A 19,407-nucleotide genomic window follows, 5' to 3' on the forward strand; every position below is an offset into this window, starting at 1 on the left:
AATGTGGGGTGCGCGCGCGCCGTGCCCGCGCCTCACACAAAGGAAGCGGTTGGGCGGGAGGCGCGTGCGCGGTGAGGGGTTGGCGGAGTCACGTGGCGCCGGGGTGTTGGGCGTGGGAGAGCGTTGTGTGTGCGGGGCTTCGACGGTGTGCGAGGGGAAGCGATGGAAGCTGCTGTGCCTCGGGGGCAGCTGTGGAGGAGCTGCTCCTGAGCGTGCTGAGCCATGCTGGCCTTGGGAGGTGTTCAGCTGGGGGCTGTAAGGCAGGAGCTGCTGTCTGTTGGCTGAGTGAAGGGCCTTCCTGAGCTGCACCGAGTGCTGCCCCTTCCCTCCTGCTGCATGGGGAGCCTTGCCCTGCTCCTCATCCCTGTGAGGACCTCTTGGGGTCTTGTGCTTTGGCTCCTGTAACACTCAGCTTATAAACTTTACTGGCCACGAGGCTTCGTGAGCTGAAGCATGCCAAGTCAGGCATGTGTCTCATGGGGAGATGAGCTTTGAGGTACGGCTCTGCTGCTCCTCGTTGTGAGTTTAATTTCTGGTCTGAAAAAAATCTGTAAGCAACTGCAGGGGAAAAAGGTGAGCTGTGTCCAGGATGGCTTTGTAGTGAATGAATGGAGCTAATCCCATCTCCGTCTCTGGCAGTGTAACAGCTTGCAGATAAGGATAAGGCAACGTGTGTCATATGCCTTGATTTTTAGTGGAACTTCTGATGTTGTTTTGCGGGATTTTCTAATAATAAACTGAAAAACCAGTCTACGTGATACTGCTTTAGCAGGGTTGCAGATCTAGTTGTGGAAAAATGTACTTGGTATCAGCACTTGTCTGGGGAACTACCTTCAGTCCATTACTCATCCACAACGAAACAGGCCTTGTAATTACTGTGTTTGAAGATGAGGTCAAGTTTGAGCTTGTATGAATGCACTGCCAGAGAACTGGAATGCAAAACGGGGAGCTCTATGGATAAAAGTAACAGGTGTAGTACTGTATACTTCATAATTGTGGAGCTGATTGTATTGCAGGAAAGGATGGAGGGGCTGCTGTGGGCTGTAAGCTGAATGAGTATCAACGGCTTGCTGTTGGAGAGGTGAATGCCATGAAGGTCTCTGTGAGTAAGAAAACTGCTAATAAGGCACAGGCATCCTGCTATGCTGAGCTGTGCTACAACAGTGTGTCCAGTACTGGGCTCCACGTGAGAGAAATTTGTATGATTTAGAGAAAGAGGTAGAAGTAACGATCCGTCTTTGAACACATGACTTTTACAGAGCCAGAGAGAACAGAAAGCCGCAGACGTGGTTAGTCTTCAAATAGATGAAAGGATGCTGCCATGAAGAAAGGGACAGTTTGTTCTCTCGTGTCCACTGGGGGTAGGGTGAGGAGCCATAAGCTAAAATAACAGCAAGGCAGATCTAGGTTACAGTGAAAAAATGTTCCGTGATTCTTCTGAACCAGTCGAGCAGTGTTAGACTGACTAGGCAAGGTATGGGCTGTTCTTAGAGGTTTTAAGAATAGATCAGACAAATATTTCTCACGGTGGGTGAAGTACAGTATAAGAGCTTGCATTCAGGAAGGAGACTTTGCTTAATGGGCTCCTAACCCAGTGTTACTGTGGTTCTGTAGCCCTGAGATATGTAATCGTTGCAGCCCTTGTTGGCTTAACGATAAAACTAGTTCAGCTGCACAGATTAAAGATGCTCAGCTGGGCCAAGTGACATTACGTAACGGGAATGAAATGGCGTTTAAGCATGGCTTTATGTTTTCAAAATGATTTTCACCAGATGGGGTGAAAGTATCTAAATGAGGAGCTCTGCAGAGCTTTTAAGCATTAAAGGCTAAGGCCTCATCTTCAGCATAGCTTTCCAGAGAGTGTCCCACCTTTGTTCCTGTGGTATGGCTGATGCAATTAAACTCTGGTAATCCAGAAAGGATGCCAGTGTTTTTGAGATTTAAGGCCTTGCAAGCCAAATCAAAATGATTTTAATAAAAGTAGTTTAGGTCAATACGACCTTAAGATATATCTGGGGGGAACAAAAAAAAAAAAGAGCTGGGACATTGTTTTCATTCTTTTTTTTAACAGCAAGGGCACACAGTTGGTAACAGCTGCTCAAAAAGTGGGTTGCAATATATACAAAGAGGTATTTGCAGATCATAGTGCTTAGTTTGAGAAGCCTTCTAGAAGTGTGTTATTCACCCCAGTATCTGAAAGCAGCAATTTCTGGCACTGAATGTTATATTGCATCTGATGCTTAACAGGGGGATGAGAAAGGCCATTTTTTCCTAATTGAATGCTCTGCCTTTCTAGACCTGCCATTTAGATCACAGTTTATCAAGATCGATTTTTATCAGGAATACTCTTGAATTATGAGGAGTGCTTTCCTTTAGGTCAAATGGAGTCACCAACTGAAATAACTGCAAATTCGGCAATTTTAAGCTTGAAAAGTCAATGTATCTGATTGTCCTATTTTGTTTTTGTTGTGTTTTTTTTTGGGGGGGTTGTTTGTTTGTTTGTTGCAACTTAATACAATGTTATGTGTGACAACTGTTAGAACTTCACATAATTTGTGCAACTGTTGTAATACAAAATAAGAAGGAAGGCAGACTGCTTGCATATTGATCAGACTCACTGAGTGGTCTTCTTGCATACTGGCTTTCTAGATGATGATAAGCTCAATGCTAACTGCTTTCTGCTCCTTGTGTTGGGAGCCTCCATGCTCAAGCTGGTAGGTCTGGGGCTCCAAGTGCCCACCTTTAGAGCTAAGTGTCCAGGTGTGCAATGCTCAGCTGTGCCTGCCCTGCTGTTAGCCTGCCTTCCAGAGATTCTATGCTTGAATGCACTTGTTGCAGTTGTCCAAGCAGTGCTGGTGAATAACAGCAATGATGGTGATGGTGTTTGGATGGTGGTAGTGTTTTACGCTGGCTGCTGCAGAAAATTGGCTCCACTAGAAAAGAAATAGTGGCAGTATTTGTTGCTTTTTCTTTTTAGGTTGACAGTGAAATTGTACACAGGTGTTTTAAACACTCTCATTCGAGACATTCACTAGGAGCCAGTCCTGCTATTTCCTGAGCATGTCTTCACAACCAGCAAAATCTCACGTCCTGCAGCCTGTGCTCTGCTGCCACAGGAGCTGTGCCCACCTCCCAGGCTGTCAGTTTGCTTCTGTGCTTCTCCATCATCCTGTTGCAGCACCTCCTGACATCAGGTTTGAGCACCATCCTGGTACACTGTTTTGCTGTCACACTGTGAACAATCTCAATATTTTTTTTTTCTGTACAATAACCTTTATTAAGACTTTGCATTGCAACTATTATCAAGAGGAATTATTTTCAAGAGAGAGCCCAGATCCCACTTTCTATCTTACAGTCCCAGACCTGTCAGTGCAGGTATTTCTCAAGTACTGATGGTGTCTTCTGTCACTCAGGGTATACTTGAGAACCATACTTTCAGTTGCTGAGATCTCATACAGATAGTTCTTCCATCTGCATGTTGTTGCGTGCTTTCTGTCCTCTAGTTTCTTTCCTGTGTAGCCGTCTTTGTTATCTCAAGCCTGTTAGTGCAGTTTTGCTATGTACCATGCCCCCCAGATTAGATAGGCTTTTCCTTAAGAGAGATTCTTCCTGTACAATTGTGGTGCCCTTGAGAAGATGCCCTTATTGATCATCCCTTTTGGAAGCATTAGGGTGCTGCTTATTAGCCCTTTCTGTTTTACATTGGTGGAAACCCCCCTGTAGCAACCAATTGCCATTTCAGAATTTATCTCCGTGTACAAACAGGTTTGTGGAGTACCTACGTTGAGAACACACCTGTTTTCCTCATCTCTTTTCCACACCCTTTTCTGCTCTAGTAAGTTCATGGCAGATGGCTTCAAACACGAGCTTCAACTTCCGTAGCTGTTCCTGAGCCACTGACATGGTGGAAGAGAAGTTTGGCACTTGGGTATCTCTCCAGAAGCGAGCCCTTTGCTGGCTGAGGATTCCTGGTGTGCAGTTAGAGCTGATTTGGCCGTTCCACCCCTTTCTTCTGCCATCTAGTTTGTGTATGGTCTTCCTGTACTTGGACAGGCTTTGGTCATCCTCCTATTCCTGGACCAGCAAATATTTAACAAGAGAAATGTTTGCACTGGAAAAAAGTGTCTTAGGATATGTCTGATGTGATCCTTCAGCAGATTCACAAGATACAGTTATGTGATGAAGCATTGAGCAGGAGATATAAACAGCTGCTTCAATTCTCAATGTTTTCAGTTCTGCAGCTTCTCCAGCCGTTCTAGTTCTGCACACTGGTTGGTTTTGTTGTCATCTTTTATGGAAGATCACCTCCTTTAGAGGCTTCTTGTGCAGACTGAAAATTCTGCAGAAGAACGTCGTGTTTCTATTTGGAGGATAGCTCTGTATCCATTACTTAATCTGAAAAGGAACAGCAGGATACACAATCACAGAAGGGATTTGAAATGTTGATATGAGGATCAGAAAAAGAAATAGGAAGATGGTATCTACCCCAGGAGTTTGGAGATGCTCATGCTCTTGAGTTTTGTTGCAACACAAAAATAAAGGGTAAGTCCTGCCACTGCTGATAGTTCACTTTGCAAGTTCTCCTTTGTGGGTGTAGATCAGCTGCTGATACCAGTAGCTTGTTACTGCTGTATTCAAGCACCGTGAGGGTTGATTGATATGTTTTGCTCAGGGTGCAGAGAGCTGGAATTCCCTTGTGCTCCAGTGGACTGGGAGCATCCTACAAGCATCTTTTCTGCCCAGTCTGGTTTTCCTCAAGTTAGTACATTTCTTTTGGTACATGTTAACTGTTATCTGAAATGGGATGTTTTCATTTAGTTTTGTTGAATGTGGAAGATCAGGTGCAGGAAGGAGTTTTGTAGTTGCACAAGTCTACTAGAAAGCTCATTCCAACCAAGCACGTTTTTTCTTATCCTGGAGTTTCATGGTAGTTTTTTGTCTTTCCAGGGCTGACTACTCAGCCTATTCAATTTTGATTTACAGATCTTTACAATTTACTATTTCCTTAATATTTGCCAGGTGCGTGTTGTGGTTCTGCTCCTGACGCAGCTCTTTTGCCACGCAGGAGGCTTCTGAGGAAGGTATGGAACAGATTGACAGTGCAGCTATTTGTACAGGGTATTGAAAAGTAGGATGTGTAGACCTGGATGCTGCCCTCTGAGAAAATTTGCCTTATCTTTAATGTTTCTTTATCATTGGCTGCCTTTCTAAAGATTGGATCCAAACTGATGGAGGTAATCCCAGCTGACTTGGGCAGCGCTAGGTCAGACCATAAACCAGGTGGTGGTGTGCTTGCTTAATACTTTCAGAATACTCAAAGGTATTATCCCTATCTGTTAAGTCAATAACTTTGTTCTAGTAACATTTCAGGCTTTGATGTCCACCCTTCAGTGGAAAAATGTGACTTGGGGGCGTGCAGTGGATGGAAGGTGAAGATATTGTCTGAAGGTGAGGTAGCCTTAAACAGAAAGGCAGGACACTTATCCTTACTTGAGGAGGAAATGCTATGCATTAAACCCACATCTAGCTTTGATACTTGAAGTGTCAGCTGTCAGCACAGTGCCAATGGAGCAATCTGCTCAGTACTGGCAACTTTTCTCTCCTCTGTGCCAATGACGAATGTCATTGACTATCTAGAGAGGGAAACTAGCCTCCTCTTGTGTTGGAGACCTGGTAAGTGTGATGGGTGGAGCTGTGGGATAAGTGGAAGAAAGGGTAAAGAGAGAGGAAATGGAGGAATTCCTCAGGGTGCCATCTGTCGTGTAAATTACCAAAGAGACAGAGGGAAAGTAGATTCCTTCTTCTGTGGATTAATTTTGCCAGACTGCAGTCGGTGAGCTAACAAGCATGCTGCTTTTCAGGATTGTAAAAAGCAAAGCAAGTGCTAACATGTTATTAACAGTGTTCTTCCAATAGATGCAGGAGGGAAATGCTGGAAGCCTTAGGGTGTATTTTCCATTTACCAATATAAAGGGCAGAAGGGTGGAGAGGTAACTTGGATCAGCCACAACTTTCTTTCCTTTCTCATCAGCGTTTCAGTGCTCAGGGATGATTTCCTCATGCTTGTTAGTAGTGTGGTAAAAATCAAGGCAGATTCTTTCTAGAAAATAAAGGAGTCCTGGATTCCCAGAATGTTAAATGCTCACCTCTGGGGCTTCTGTTTGTCTCATTAAGTGATTTGTGGATTAATTTTCAGTAGCTTATTTTTCTCTATAAAATTGTGCACTACTAAGTCAACTGGGATTCACCCCCACTGTATCTGTGTTGTGGAACATTAGGACCTCTGTATTTACCTTAATGCTAAATGAAAGCTAAAATGATGATGCACCTCTGAGGCAGAAATAGACCCTGTTGTTTACAAAGTCCTCGAGTCCGAGTCTGTTTTGCTGGATATCTGTGTACATGGATTTGAGTATATAAACCAATATTATTTATTTCAAAGTTAAGCTGCAGTAGCAGCAGCTGGCTTTAGACCTGACTGAAAATGTGTTTGATTGCAATCTCAACAAACAAATATAGTCTCTGCTCCAGAATTTACAATGTGTGTCTTTTTATCTCATGGAAAGTGTGAGCTCCATGGCTTGTTTAGTGCTTACTGATATGAATCACTGGAGGACTCTTGTTGCTGTAAAAAAAAAAAAAATAATAATAATAATAATAAAAAATAAGCCCCACTCTAAGGAAGAAGAACTACAAGGGCTTTAATAGGAAGACTGCATTCTAACAGCACACTGCTCTTCAGCAGGACATCAACTAAATGTACTGTTGTGTTCTACAATGCTGCATAACTTCTGTGCTATATAGGTTTTGTATTAACAAAGCTTAAAACTCCAAATTTGGTATGGAGGTTGCAGTTTACCTGCTAAAAATGCATCTTTAGTCACCAGTCAGTTGCAGGTAAATGTATTGTTTGAGTTTCTAACCTATTTGAATAACAGCTGCGTTTATGACTCAGTTCTTGTAACTGATGTCCCAGAATTGCAGCTGAGAAATGCTTCTCGTGGTGCCAGTCCATTCCAGAACTCGTATTCTTTTCCTTGCAGATGTTTGTATGTGTGGTCTATCCTTCATGGAAATGAACTGCAGACTGTGGTGAATTAACATAAACAGCTCCTTAGGTCTGTGCACGGAATGAAATGGCAGCTATGATATTTCATACAACGCAAAGATGCCTAAAATTTCACTGAAGTAGATGTGGCTGTGGGCTGCATTCCATGGAGAAGTCCCAGCACCATGGAAACAACTGACAAAACTATAGTTTCAGTGCAGGCAGAATTTAATACTGCACTTTTTAAGGCAGGTTTTCAGGAGTGCTCAGCACTGTCTTACGTCTTCCACCAAATCTGCTAGGCCTTGCTAGGAGCAAAGCTGAGCCAAGATAGTCCAGACTTTGTTTAAAATAGATAAAAGTCTTGCCATCCATCAGTATAATTATTCTAACGACTGAGCCCTTCAGGTTCCACAGAATTTCCTTATAGAGCAGTGTTACATTTGTCCATTATTGGCCTAATCCTGCCCTTCCTACTCAAAGTTAAGGTTGAGTGTTAAACCACCTGCATGTAAACTGTCACAATAGCTCTTGCATAAATAACCTCTGTGCATAGCCATTGTTTTCACTATGTCTCTCCACTCTGCAGGAGTTTGGGAAAGCACCCACTGCTCTCTGGGCATTCTGTGCTCCTTCCAGTTCTGTCAGTAGTGTTCTGAGGAGTTGTTCCTGCAGCTTTGCTCATGCTGGTAAGCATCTTCATCCATTTGAATCCAAACATCTCAAAAGCAGGTGAAAGAGAAAATAATGAGCAGAGAAGAAGCTGAAAGATGTAGGAGGTCTCTTTGCAAGGCTTTTCTTTCAGGTGTTGCCAGATTAAAACAAAACAAAAAACAGAACAGAAAAACAGTGCTTTATCCAGCTATCATTTGTGCCTGTGTGCAGTCATTGTAGCCACGTGCTCTGTGAGAGGCTCTCCTGACTGAGACAGATGTAACAGAGGACAGTTAGGCTGGTGTATGTGTATGCACACACGAGGGGGGAGAGTCTTGTTATTCTTTCAGTTACTGAAATTGTATTTTTGGCAGCAATGTATTACTGTTCCAGCAGAGTTTAGCTTTGTCACTCTTTTTCTGAGTTTTCCCTTCTGGAAGAAGTGCCAAAGGAAGCTCTGTGCTTTTACTCTCAGTGAGGTCCTGGTCAGTTTTGTGGCTGTGCTGATGCAAACAGCCCTTGTATGTGATCAGAACAAAAATGTGATTCTAATTTGAGAAAAGCTGATAGTAATGCTTATCTTGTGTAAGGTTTGTTGGAACTGCTGCAGATTGAAATTGGTGTGAGTGGGAGAGCTGGGACTAATGAATATAAATTCTCAATTTATTCAAGTTGTCTAAACAAGAGTGCATAATTTATTACTTTGTTGCTTAAGGTGTAGGATAGAACTGGCACGCTTTTTTATTCAGGGTCCTGCTTGCACCTTCTGCAGTTTAGCTTGACATTCTGTTGCAGTTGATTCAGCATCTTGACAAGCTCATTATTGTCACTGTTGGCACAATCCCCTCAGATTTCCATTTTGTCTGAGTCTGTTTCACCTCAAGCTTGGGAGTTTCAGCATGTCCTGTTGATTCAGTTTCCAGACTCACCTGTGGAGACTCAATTGCATGCTGGTGATTTTCCTGCAGAGTGCAGTGAAGCATATGGCACAACATTCTGTTATGTTGAATCTAATCCAGCCTTTGTATCAAATTATTGCTCACCAAGTAATAAAAACAGTCAATTTCTAAGCCTGTTTTAAACTGAGGTACTAAGATTTTGCACCAAACTATGACTACTTTATTGTAAAACATAGGGCTAGGAGAGCTTTCAAGAAGTCATCTTAAAAATCTATTTAAAGTGGGGGTTATCTCTGTTAAACCAGGGCGTGTTACCAGACTGTACTTAACTTCCAGTAATGGAGGCTTCATGATCTCCAGACCATCTTGTCCCAGGAGTGATTCCCCCTACAATTGAAAACTTACCAAGTGTTTACCTTAAATCTTGCTGCAGTTTTGGCGTATAACTTAATGTCATATTGCTACACCTGATTATTTCAGATTCTTCCTTCTTCTGATCTCTATCTAGTTTCAGCTCTAACCTGAAGCAGTTCAAGCTGAGTGCAAACCTGTAAGGAGAGGTGCAGCAGAAGAACAAACAAAGGTGCTCTGTGGGATTTAAAGCACAGAATCTACCCGGTGCAATGTGGGCAAGCAGGCATCAGGCCTGCATGCAGCACTCACATCTGTGGCACTGGTGCTTCTAGGGAAGGCCGTTTCCTCCAGTGCCACCTGCAGTTCATCCTGATCAGTCTTCAATCTTCTTCTGCAGCTCGTGAACGCGGTGCCCTCTGTTCCTCAGCTGATTGATTAGATCCTTAATTTCCTCCAGGGAAGAAAACGGATATTTCATGTGGTAGGTTTATTTCAGGACTGTGAACTTTACCGAGTGTGCCAAACAAATTCTTTGAATAGGAATGGTGTGAAATGGCTCCATTCACTTCACATTAGCTGCCCTTTTTCTCACTGCTAAATATTATCCTGGATTTCTGAATGAGCCCTGCTGGCTCTATGTGATCATGGAGGCAGAAGAGTGAAGCCCATTAAATCACGAGAAATTTTTTCCAGTTTTTAGCCTAGTCTTTTCCTCTCCTATTTTCAGATGGTTGCTCATACAAAATGAAAATAGGATTCCACATTGTCTCTATGCAACAGAATGAGGCACTTTGCCAGGTGATGTAGGCCAGAGTAAAGGGCTGGGGGAGACAGCCCAGGAAGTGCTGGGTCTCTGCCAGGGACTCCATCACCATTTTCTCTTGGCTGCAGGGACAGCAGATTCTAAATCTGCATCTTCTAAATATTGACAGTGTCATCTTTCAGCCTCTTGGAGGAGATCAATTTTTACAATTTACAGAATATTTTTATTTATTAAAAAAAAAAAAAGCCAAGGCAGCTTGTCTCCCTGTATAGCAAGTAAGGGAGACTCAGGGAGTTCAAGTGACATCCTTGCAACTGATGCCTGGAGATGCCTCATTCAGTCATGTACACTGCTTCTGGAAATATTCACTTCCACCTGTAGCTCTTTTCGTGTTGCCATTCTGCCAGCATCTTCTCAAAGGCTCTCTCCTTCTTCCAGAAGCAGCATTGGCCTGGAAAGATAAAGCCAAGCATTCAGTGGACACAAGTTTTCTTTACACTTCACTTCTCTGTGTCCTGCCAGCTAGTCACAGTTAAATTGGCACCCACTGTAGTGACTGGCAGAGTTTCTCTTGGTTGCTCTGAATGGGTGATTAAAATGTTTACAAGGCTTTCTTTCCTCACCATTAGGAATTTAACAAGCTCCCCCAGTTCCCATCAGTGTGATAGTCCTCCTTGCTCCTGCTGTTATAATGATGCTGCTGTGGAGCACATGTTTTCCACTTCAGATATTCGTGGTGCAGATGTGCTGTTAGTAATTGCCTGGGTTGATTAGTGTGACTTTCTGCTTCAAAGAAGATTCAGTTAGAAACAAGATGTTATTCAAGGCTATTCCAGACTGTTTAATGGCTTGTCATGAAGGGAACGAAGGAACATTTTTTCTTTCCTGGGAGCTTTTAATCACAAATATTCTACGTATTTTTATGATCAGTACATGCAGTCAGGTACCATGGTGATAAGCACGCCACAAACTGAAGAGTAAAGAGCTGCTTCATTAAAGGCAGTGATGGTGAAACAACCCACTGGTACTGCAACGCTGGAGAGTTCAAAGCAGGATCTCATTATCCTTAAAAAGACAATGAATACCTTGCCTTGCTGCTGAGGAGGGCTTTTACTTCAGTTGCACTATTGTTTCTGGAAGACAGCTAATGAGTTTGAGGAGCATGCTGCGTGCTCCTAAGAATTAGCTGTGGCTCAGCTTTGCCTGTCTTCTCTTGGTCATACAGATTACAGTGACATTTGATAGAGAGTCTTAAAGTATTGAGAAATAAGGGATCAGCCCATAGCTGGCTCCTGGGGCTTCCACCACCAAGTCTTGCTGCTCAGGCTTGTGGTAGATGTGTTCTTGAATGGCTGAATTTCTTGCCTTTCCAGGTCAAGAGTGAGGTGCTTCACTTTGGTCTGAAGCCTCTGCTTAGAGCTGCCTGTGCAGACTTGGACTGATTCAGCTGTCTGCTTCGCTTCTTGGAACCTCCCAGCCAACTTTGTCCCTAAGGAATGGGGGCAGGAATAACCCAGTAGTTCATGGAGTGAGGAGTTCTGGGAGTCAGCAGCAGTCATCTCCTTGAGCACTATTGCTGTTTTCACCAGTAATCCCGAAAGCAATCTCAGAAAAGTGACTGTAAAATCATGACTAGGATGTGGCTGGCTCTTCCCCTCCCCAGATACAAACACCGTTCTGGACTGCAGCTCAGTTCCTCATTGCTGGGTTGTTACCTGGTGTTAGACCCTTCCACTTTCTGTTTAGGAATCTCCAGGACAGCGATAATGTCAGTGTAGCTCCACTCCCTGTGACTGACTATGGGACTCAGGCAGAGATAGAACAGCTTATTTTGTCTCGACTTGTTTCAGGCACATGGTTAAAGCCCTCCAGGTGCCTTAACTTCTCTTTCTGCTATGTGAAAGCACCTCTGTTAGCTCTGCTAGAAAGATAATGTTAAAAGACTGCCTTAACTTCTTGCCCACACCAGATCTCAAGGAGCAGATTTCAAGGGGTTTTAATCTGATTCGGGTGCATTCTTTTTTCTCAGGAAATGCTAGTGGCTTTTGTAAGGCTGCTGGAAGAGTAAAGTTCCTGTTGGAGTAAGGAAAGGCTGTCCAACTTCAAGCCTTTACTGGAAAGGTGCAGCATTGGTTTGCTGTTGCCAGCATAAAAGAGTTAGGTCTCAGTAGTCCCTATTATTGCAGGTGTTCTTCTTGGTGGGAGTATTCTCTTTTCTTTGTCTTACAAAAATGAGTCTTAACAGATCACATCTACAAACTGTGATCCAGCAGCCAAAATGAATAACAGAGTACCCTAAGTCTTCTCCCTGAAAGCTGTGATTTCAGTACTGAGTTCAGACCAGACGCCAAACTTCAATTTTGTTCTCTTCCTCCTCTTCCAACTGCTCTTTCATCACCTCCAAATGATTCCTGGTGTTAGCCAGTCTTACCCCAGCAGCAGTACAGATGAATTTGATTGATGTGGATGAATGGTAATGGCTGCACTGTTCTCCTGTTGGAAGTATGAAGGCACTGACCTCACTCCCCCAAGCTGCAGTGCTCCTCTTGAGCAACTTAGCTCTGGACTAGCTAGAAACATTTCAGAATGTCTTCCTGGTCAGGAGCCAAGTGCCTGCTCTCCTTACCTGTTTTGCTGCTGGGTTGTTTTGTTTTGTTGTTTTTTTTGCTGTACTGCAGTGAATTGAATTGAGCTCATATAACTGAAAGCAGAACTTGGCTTGTCATCATCACTGTTTTCTCTGAAAGTGTTTCAAAAGAATTACAGCAGTAAACCCATTTTGTGATTGCTCTGAACGTGGAGAATTCTTGCCAGGCTTTTGATATGCAGGTGCAGCTCTAGAATTATTCTTTGGAGATAAGAAAAATTTCCAGGACAGGCATGTCAGACAGAGACATGAAATGCTGATACATTTTGAGTCAGACATGTGTGACCTATGCAAATAAACTGCAGTGCAATCCACTGAGCAGTGGACTGAGAATGAGGAGGTGTACACACCTCTGCTCTTTGCTTCTGGCTCATGAGAGGTTATCTTCGTATCCTCCATAAGAATCTCATGATGCTCACGCCCTGTGTGCCCTTACCAAGATTAGCTGGTAACAACCCAGAGATTTAGATGAGGAAAACTTTCCCTTGTGAGAGCTGAAAGAATAAGAGATTTGTTGAAGTGGACAGTGAGCAAAGAGCAGGCAGAGCATATCCTACTCCAGCAGCAAGCTGTGAAGGTGCTTAGTGGTCCCCAGTACCCTTAACTTTTCATCTACTTGCCTCTTGGGGTCATATACTTCATGTGGACAACCTAATTAATCTCCATCAGACCTTGTGCTCTGTGCTCAGCTGGCTGCTTTCAGCTGCAGGAGAAAAAGTGCACAGAGAGGCAGGAGAGGAACTAATTCCACCTGATTGAAGAAAGAAGAGAAGACTAGAAGGATTGGGCAGTATTGGTAAAGGAGGCAGAGCTGCCAGAGTTCTGTGGAACACAGGGGAAGAGAAGGATCAGAGGGCTGGTGATGTTGCATGCAGCTATCAGGGAATTTACCTTGGAGCCCAATGGCATTCATTTCAGCTGGGCTTTTCTCCACCTCAACCAGCTGGGCATTGGCTTCAGACAGGTTATCTTCCAGCTCGTGAGCATAAGCAACGGAGTTCAACTGTTAGAATGGTTAGTCATAGGATGCTGAGTAAGGCTTGAAGTGCTACAGTATCCTCCCTCCCCTGCACACTGAGTTTATTCCCGTTGGTTGTAGGTATAATGAGATGACTGTAGCAGGCAGGGACAGTGCAAATTGTTCTGATCTATAGAGAGGAGAGATGCCTGTTTCATTAGCTACTGTGGGCAGTGTTTGGCATCAGCCTGCAAATGGCTGCTCTGCGGTATCAGCTGGCTCACATCTGCCTGGTGCTGTGGATCTTGGTGCTTTATAAGAAAGGCTTCTGCAAGGCTTTTATTTAGCCTTCTAGGCTCTTTATCTGACTCATATCCATCTTTGGTGCTACTGTGCTGCAGGGTTAGCATCTTTCAGAACAGTTAACCGTCTCCACACCTCATTGCTAAAACTCACAGTTGTTCTTTGGACTGAAGATCATGTATTTCCCTTGCAAAACAGCAGAAAATAGACTGAACAGTTCTGCTTTATTTTTAACTGTCTGTGTCTGAATTGGCAACTTTCTAACAAACCTCTGATCAGTTCTGCTCAACCTTAGAGGAATGGCAGAGCCCCCAGCCGATTCGTGGAGCCTTGTGGGTTTCGTGTTTTTGTTGTTTTGGTTTGTTATTTATTTATTTTTAACTCCTTCCAAGGTCCACAGCGTGAGGGGAAGATTGGGTCAGGTCTGCCCTGCTTAGGAGCCTAGAGAAGCTGCTGAAGAAACTTCTATGGAGAGTCCCAGTGATGCCTCATTCTCTGAAGAAAGAACCAAGATGTTCAGGTGTAGCTGAAGGTCTCTGGCCTGGGTGCAGCTGTTGTAACACCGGTGTCTTTCCAAGGAGTCGAGATCCATAAGATCACGAGGCAGATCCCTTCCCTGATTCTCCACCTAGTGGGAAAGAGGGAAAGAAATTCTTATTCCCTATGAGGAGCCCGTGAGTGCTTTAAGGAGCACTGCTACTTCTTGTCACTCTAGCTGTTTTCCTGGCTGCATGAGGTGTCCAACACTGACCTAGCTCCTGATGTGGTTGAGAATTGGCTAGCTAGCATTTGTAGACTGAAATGGAAATGTTAGTTATTATTAAATTATATTAGTCATTAGATTGCGTTCAGAGCATTCTATTAAAATATTAACTTTTTGGATCTCAATTACCTTCAGGACTTCCCGTTGTTAAAAGATCAGATTATATACCTAACATCCGCATCCCGGCAATTTGCAGAGGATTTATTAGAGTAAATCTACCACCGTAGAACTGGACCAGTGGGTGGGGTGGCCTAATGGGTGAAACACAGAGGGCTGCCAGCTCTCACCAGCCTGCTGCACCCTGGCTCTGCATAGGGCTGCCCCTATGGCTGCTTCTGAGGTTTCTGTGAAAGGAGCAGCGCTCCCAGTTTGTAGCACTAAGTCTGCATGGGCTGAAACTAGAGCTCGAGTGTCTATCTTCCAACTCTTCCATGGGGAGTTTTGTTTTTCATTAGCAGTTGAACGCCTTTAGGTCTTTTCAGAAGTAAAATCACTCCCCAGAGAAGCTCTTTGTTTCTTAGAAAGACTCTGTTATCTGTGCTCTCACAGCATTCCTAGCTTCTATCTTTCCTTCCAGCCCTTCAGTATAAGGGCCTGGAGGGTGCAGCAGAAACACAGCAGTGTCTCTGACTGAGAGATGCAGGATAAACTTGTGTGGATACAAACGAGCCTCTATTTCTTCACTCCCTCCTACGTGCTTGCCAGGTCTACAGGATTATTTTTTCCTGGGAAAGGCCTACAGCTGGGAATACTTAGCCAAGGAAACAGGAAAGGTGTGGCCATGTGTCTCAGTAGTCAACTGGTGTTATGTGCAGCATCAGTAGCTTGCTCTGTTGTGTTGGAATCTGGCAGTTGGGGAAATAATGAAGCTGATTTGGTTACTTGAGGGAAATAGGTGCTTGTTCATAGAAACAGCTGCAGACCCAGGTTTGTGGGTCATGATGTTGTTGTAGAAATACTGAGGCTTTGATTAAGTATTCAGGCACCGAAATATGCCAGCTGAAAAACATTTGCTTTCAGAATGGCAGCACTTTGAGCTGTGCTCCCATTTTTGGTTTTATTTACCACCTTCCCTTCTGTGGTGAGTGGAGCAGTACCTTGCAGGAGCTGCTATAGGGGGAGACAAAAAGGCCAAGTTCTACATAGGGAAAGACAAATCCCATATCTCAACTGGTTCTGTTGCTTAAAAGTGTAAAGAGAGATTGGCTCCAGAATCCATTTTATCAGGGTAGGTTTAAAAGGTCTGCGTTGTTCTTCTATGCACCTCAATCTTATCAAAAGATAAAGCTGCATGAGCAGGCTGCTGTGTGTTAAGGAAAGGAAAGTTACCTGACGTGTTGCCTCTCTGTAGCAAACTGGTTAATCTTTGTTCAGAGCAAAGCAGAACCTGGTGTCCTGTCTCTGGCCCTAGAATCCATTTGCCCTTTGTTGGAGCTCTTTGTTGCCCCATCATCAGCTTGTCTGTAAGTAGAGGTGCTGGCACCCCGAGGAGCTGGATGGTCTGAAGCACAAACATCAGCACTTCATGCTTTTGTTTCTATCTGTGTTTAAGACTTCCAATGGCTCTGCTCTAAAGCACAGGTAACCTGTACTCACTAAAAGCTTCCTGTTAGGATTTGTGTTAGCAAATCATGCCAGTGTTTATTCATGGTTTTACATGTTGTGTTAGGCAACCAGATAGATCAGCAGTTTGGATAATATAGAGCTGTAAATATGTATTCTGCAAGGCTTATTTCTATGGGGAGGTTTGTCAGAAGTGCTGGCAGACCCATCACAAAAGTAATTGATGATGACACTAAAATAAATTTAATTTGTGATAATATTCTGCATTTCTAAAGCAGTTTTTATCTGAGGATCATAAGGCCTTGCATAAACACAGAATCAGTTAATCCTCATCACTTCCCAGTGATCATACACGCTTTATACGTGGGTGACTGTGGAAGATGAGTGACAAATATCAGACAATGAGTCAGAGAAAAACTTGGGAACAGAACCATGTATTTCTGATTTGGTTTACCTGAGCAGCTGAACTGCACTTGTGCTTGTCATTGTGTTACTCCTGACAAGGCCAAGGCATGACTGTGGATTTTCCTTTGTGATTTCTAGTTCAGCAACTTTACAGGTGTAGCTGATGCTGTCAGAGCTGTGATGTAGCACAACTGCCCTCAGTAGGATTCTGTACCCTGGAGAATTCCCTTAATGTTGCCACTTCTTTGCAGTGCCTGCCAAGATCAGTTTGGTTCCATCTCATGGAGGTCATCAATTGTAATTTTGGGGTCATCTCTGCTTTATGACAACGCTTCTCTGCCTTACCATGGATGTTTTCTCATTCCCAGTTGCCCTCCAGCTAACTGAAAAGCGTGGAATCAATGTTATCAATAACTCTGAAGCACACAAATCAGCAGTGGGTGTCAGAAGGGCCTGAAGTTTCAAAAGCAGACTGCATGGGACCATTGAAGAAACAGTCAGTTGTAAATACACCCCATGTGTGGTAAGTTTGCTGCTGTTCCTGGCAGTGTGGTTTACCGCCTCTTCCTTCCCTTGCAGTTTTCTAGGAGGGGAGACACCAAGGCTGGTGCATAGAAGTGGATAAGAAACCAACACTGTCCTTAATAAACTGAAAATGAACAGAAAAATACATTCATCTGAGGTGCCTCCTGAAAGCAACGCGAGCTTTGAATGTGCATTTTTCAATAGATCTCAGGGGACTGAGTCCAACACGGAGTGTTTCAGAAGAATGTAGCTCACTCTCAGCAATTCACATCGCTCTCTGGGCAGGGGTACAAATTGGCAGCACTTCACTGTGCTGCCATAAGTTAATACCTAGAAAAACACAGCCGCCTTCCTGTTTGTGGAGCAAACTGTAGTCTCGCAGTATCTAAGCAAGCAGACAATGATTTTTTTCTTTCTCCCAGACTGGGAGAATGGGAGAGAGCAAAGAAAAATGGAGTAGTTATTTCTGCCTGATGAACTTCCTCCAAAGCTCTCCTTTCCTTTTGGAGTTGAGGGACTGAGTCATTCTGAGCAGAGAGATCTGAAGTCAGAGTTTGAACTCTGTGGTCTAATGCCTGCAGACAGGAAAGCAAACATCACACAAGTTCTATGGATCACACAACCAGTTTGCAGCATCAGGACAAAATGTCAGTGGCAACGTCTGTTACTTTAGAGAGAATCTGAGATTCAGTTAATAAATTCTAAAATCTGTGAGTTTGATATCCTGTGGATGTTAATGCTGACTTTAGGAAAGCAGCAGGCAGCCATGTGGCTGCTACAGCGCAGATTGAAAACTTCTCTAGTTACGTTAAATAAAAACCTGCTTAAGTGCAGGAGAGGGAGAAGCATTCCTCAGAGCTGGATGGAGAGGAGCTGTGTAGCTGTAGAGGAGGCATTTTGTAAGTAGACCTATCAGTATTGCCATGTAGCGGTGGGTGTAATTAATAAAGAATTAATAAAGAGGTGTTGCTGTCTTTACGTAGAGGGATCCCTAGAAATTACTGTGAAATTAATATTACTGCCAGGGTAGAAATAAAAAAGTGAAGCATAGAATTAAATCCACCTCAGGTTGTATCAAATATTGGAAAACAGTATCAGAAAGTGGAGAAATGAACTGAGTGAATCTGAGCATCCCAAAGGGTGCTCTGGCAGGAGCTGTAATGGTTGTCAGGGCTCGTTTCCTTGGAGAATGAGTAAGAAAGAACTTCTGTCGTGCCTCATATCTGCTTTTCTTTCTCAGTTTTAGGCAAAGGTGGTCTCCAGCCCTTTCAAGCAGAATTTCAAGTTGCTGAGCTCGTCCTCCAACACCCCTTGGCACTGCTCAGGGCAATGCTTCCATCACCAGGCTCTGGCTCAGTAGAACTGTCCATCTTTGCTCTCATCATTTGGCCTGGGCACAGCTCAGCACCCAGCAAGTTCTCTCATTCCTACTGAAGAGATGGGAATCCAGTGTTCATCCTGCATACCTGCTACACCTTCTGCCTCTGGGAGCAGCAGGCCTCCATTTGCAAGAAGTGGGTTTGCTGCTTTTGTGCAGTTTATTAAAGATTTGGGGTTGGATTAAAGATTTATTAAAGATTTATTAAAGATTTGGGGGCTTGGAGATTCATGATCCTTGAGCTCCCTTCCAACCTCGGCCATTCAGTGATTCTGTGATTTCTTTAATAAAACTGTTGTTGTAATTGATCTGAATCTCCAGGTCACCCAATGTTAAGTCTCCAGCCTCCCAGTGTTAAGCACAAAGCAGTGAGTTTTGTTTAGATACACATACATCTCCTTACCATAAGAACTCACTCTTCAGCAAGTTGACACCTGATTTGCATTACTCCTAGCTGGGCATCAGTGGTTGACCAGAAAGAGAGCTCAGGACTCATGAGAGCAGCTCTGCTTCTTTAGCCATGGAGCCTCTCATTCTCCTGTGTTCTAAGAACTTAACTGCATTTAAGGGAGTCAGGCTGCCTGTGAATCTTATGCATCATCCCCATATGCTCTTTTTGCTTTCCAAATGAGGCTCTTATGAAACCTGATGCTCTGCCTAACTCAGTGCTAAGCCTTTAACCATCCGCTGTTTGTAGCTGTCAGCGTGCAGCTGGATGGTGAGGTCATTCTCCTGGGTGAGGATGCCTGTCAGCTCCTCTGCTCTTTGATGTGTTCTTTGCACCCCTGACTCTGTGGCATGATGTTACTTAGCTCTTCAATTGCAGCTCTTTCTGCTGGGCCACATTCAGCAAAGATTTCACCTGGAAGTAAGGAGTTCAAGCAGTGAGGTTCCTAAAACAAGCTTTTCCTGCTGTGATGCTCCACAAAAGCTGAAGGTGTGCCTTTTCTTTCCAGATTCTAATATTTTTTTGCACACCAGTGAGTGGTGTTGTGGCATTTCCTGAAATGCCTCTTTAGAACAGAGGATTTCATATCTATAGTGTGAGTCAAGAACTGGGAAAGGTTATTTTGGTGCATCGTAGGAGATCTGAGTGCCAGCATAGAAACTGGGACTGTATTCCAGATTCTGAGCTGATATAGATGTA

At 43.8% G+C, this 19,407-nt stretch overlaps 1 long non-coding RNA gene across 1 annotated transcript; it reads left to right on the forward strand.

Annotated features, from left to right (window-relative positions):
* The first annotated feature begins 104 nt into the window (after positions 1 to 104).
* LOC125700851 (uncharacterized) lies at positions 105 to 18,523 on the forward strand. The gene is made up of 5 exons (XR_007380073.1): positions 105 to 4,542; positions 5,020 to 5,081; positions 7,638 to 7,737; positions 16,726 to 16,880; positions 18,123 to 18,523. It is a non-coding gene; the product is annotated as an uncharacterized LOC125700851 (long non-coding RNA).
* The last annotated feature ends 884 nt before the right edge of the window (positions 18,524 to 19,407 follow it).

Source organism: Lagopus muta, chromosome 15 (assembly GCF_023343835.1).
Source record: "Lagopus muta isolate bLagMut1 chromosome 15, bLagMut1 primary, whole genome shotgun sequence".
NCBI lineage: Eukaryota > Metazoa > Chordata > Aves > Galliformes > Phasianidae > Lagopus > Lagopus muta.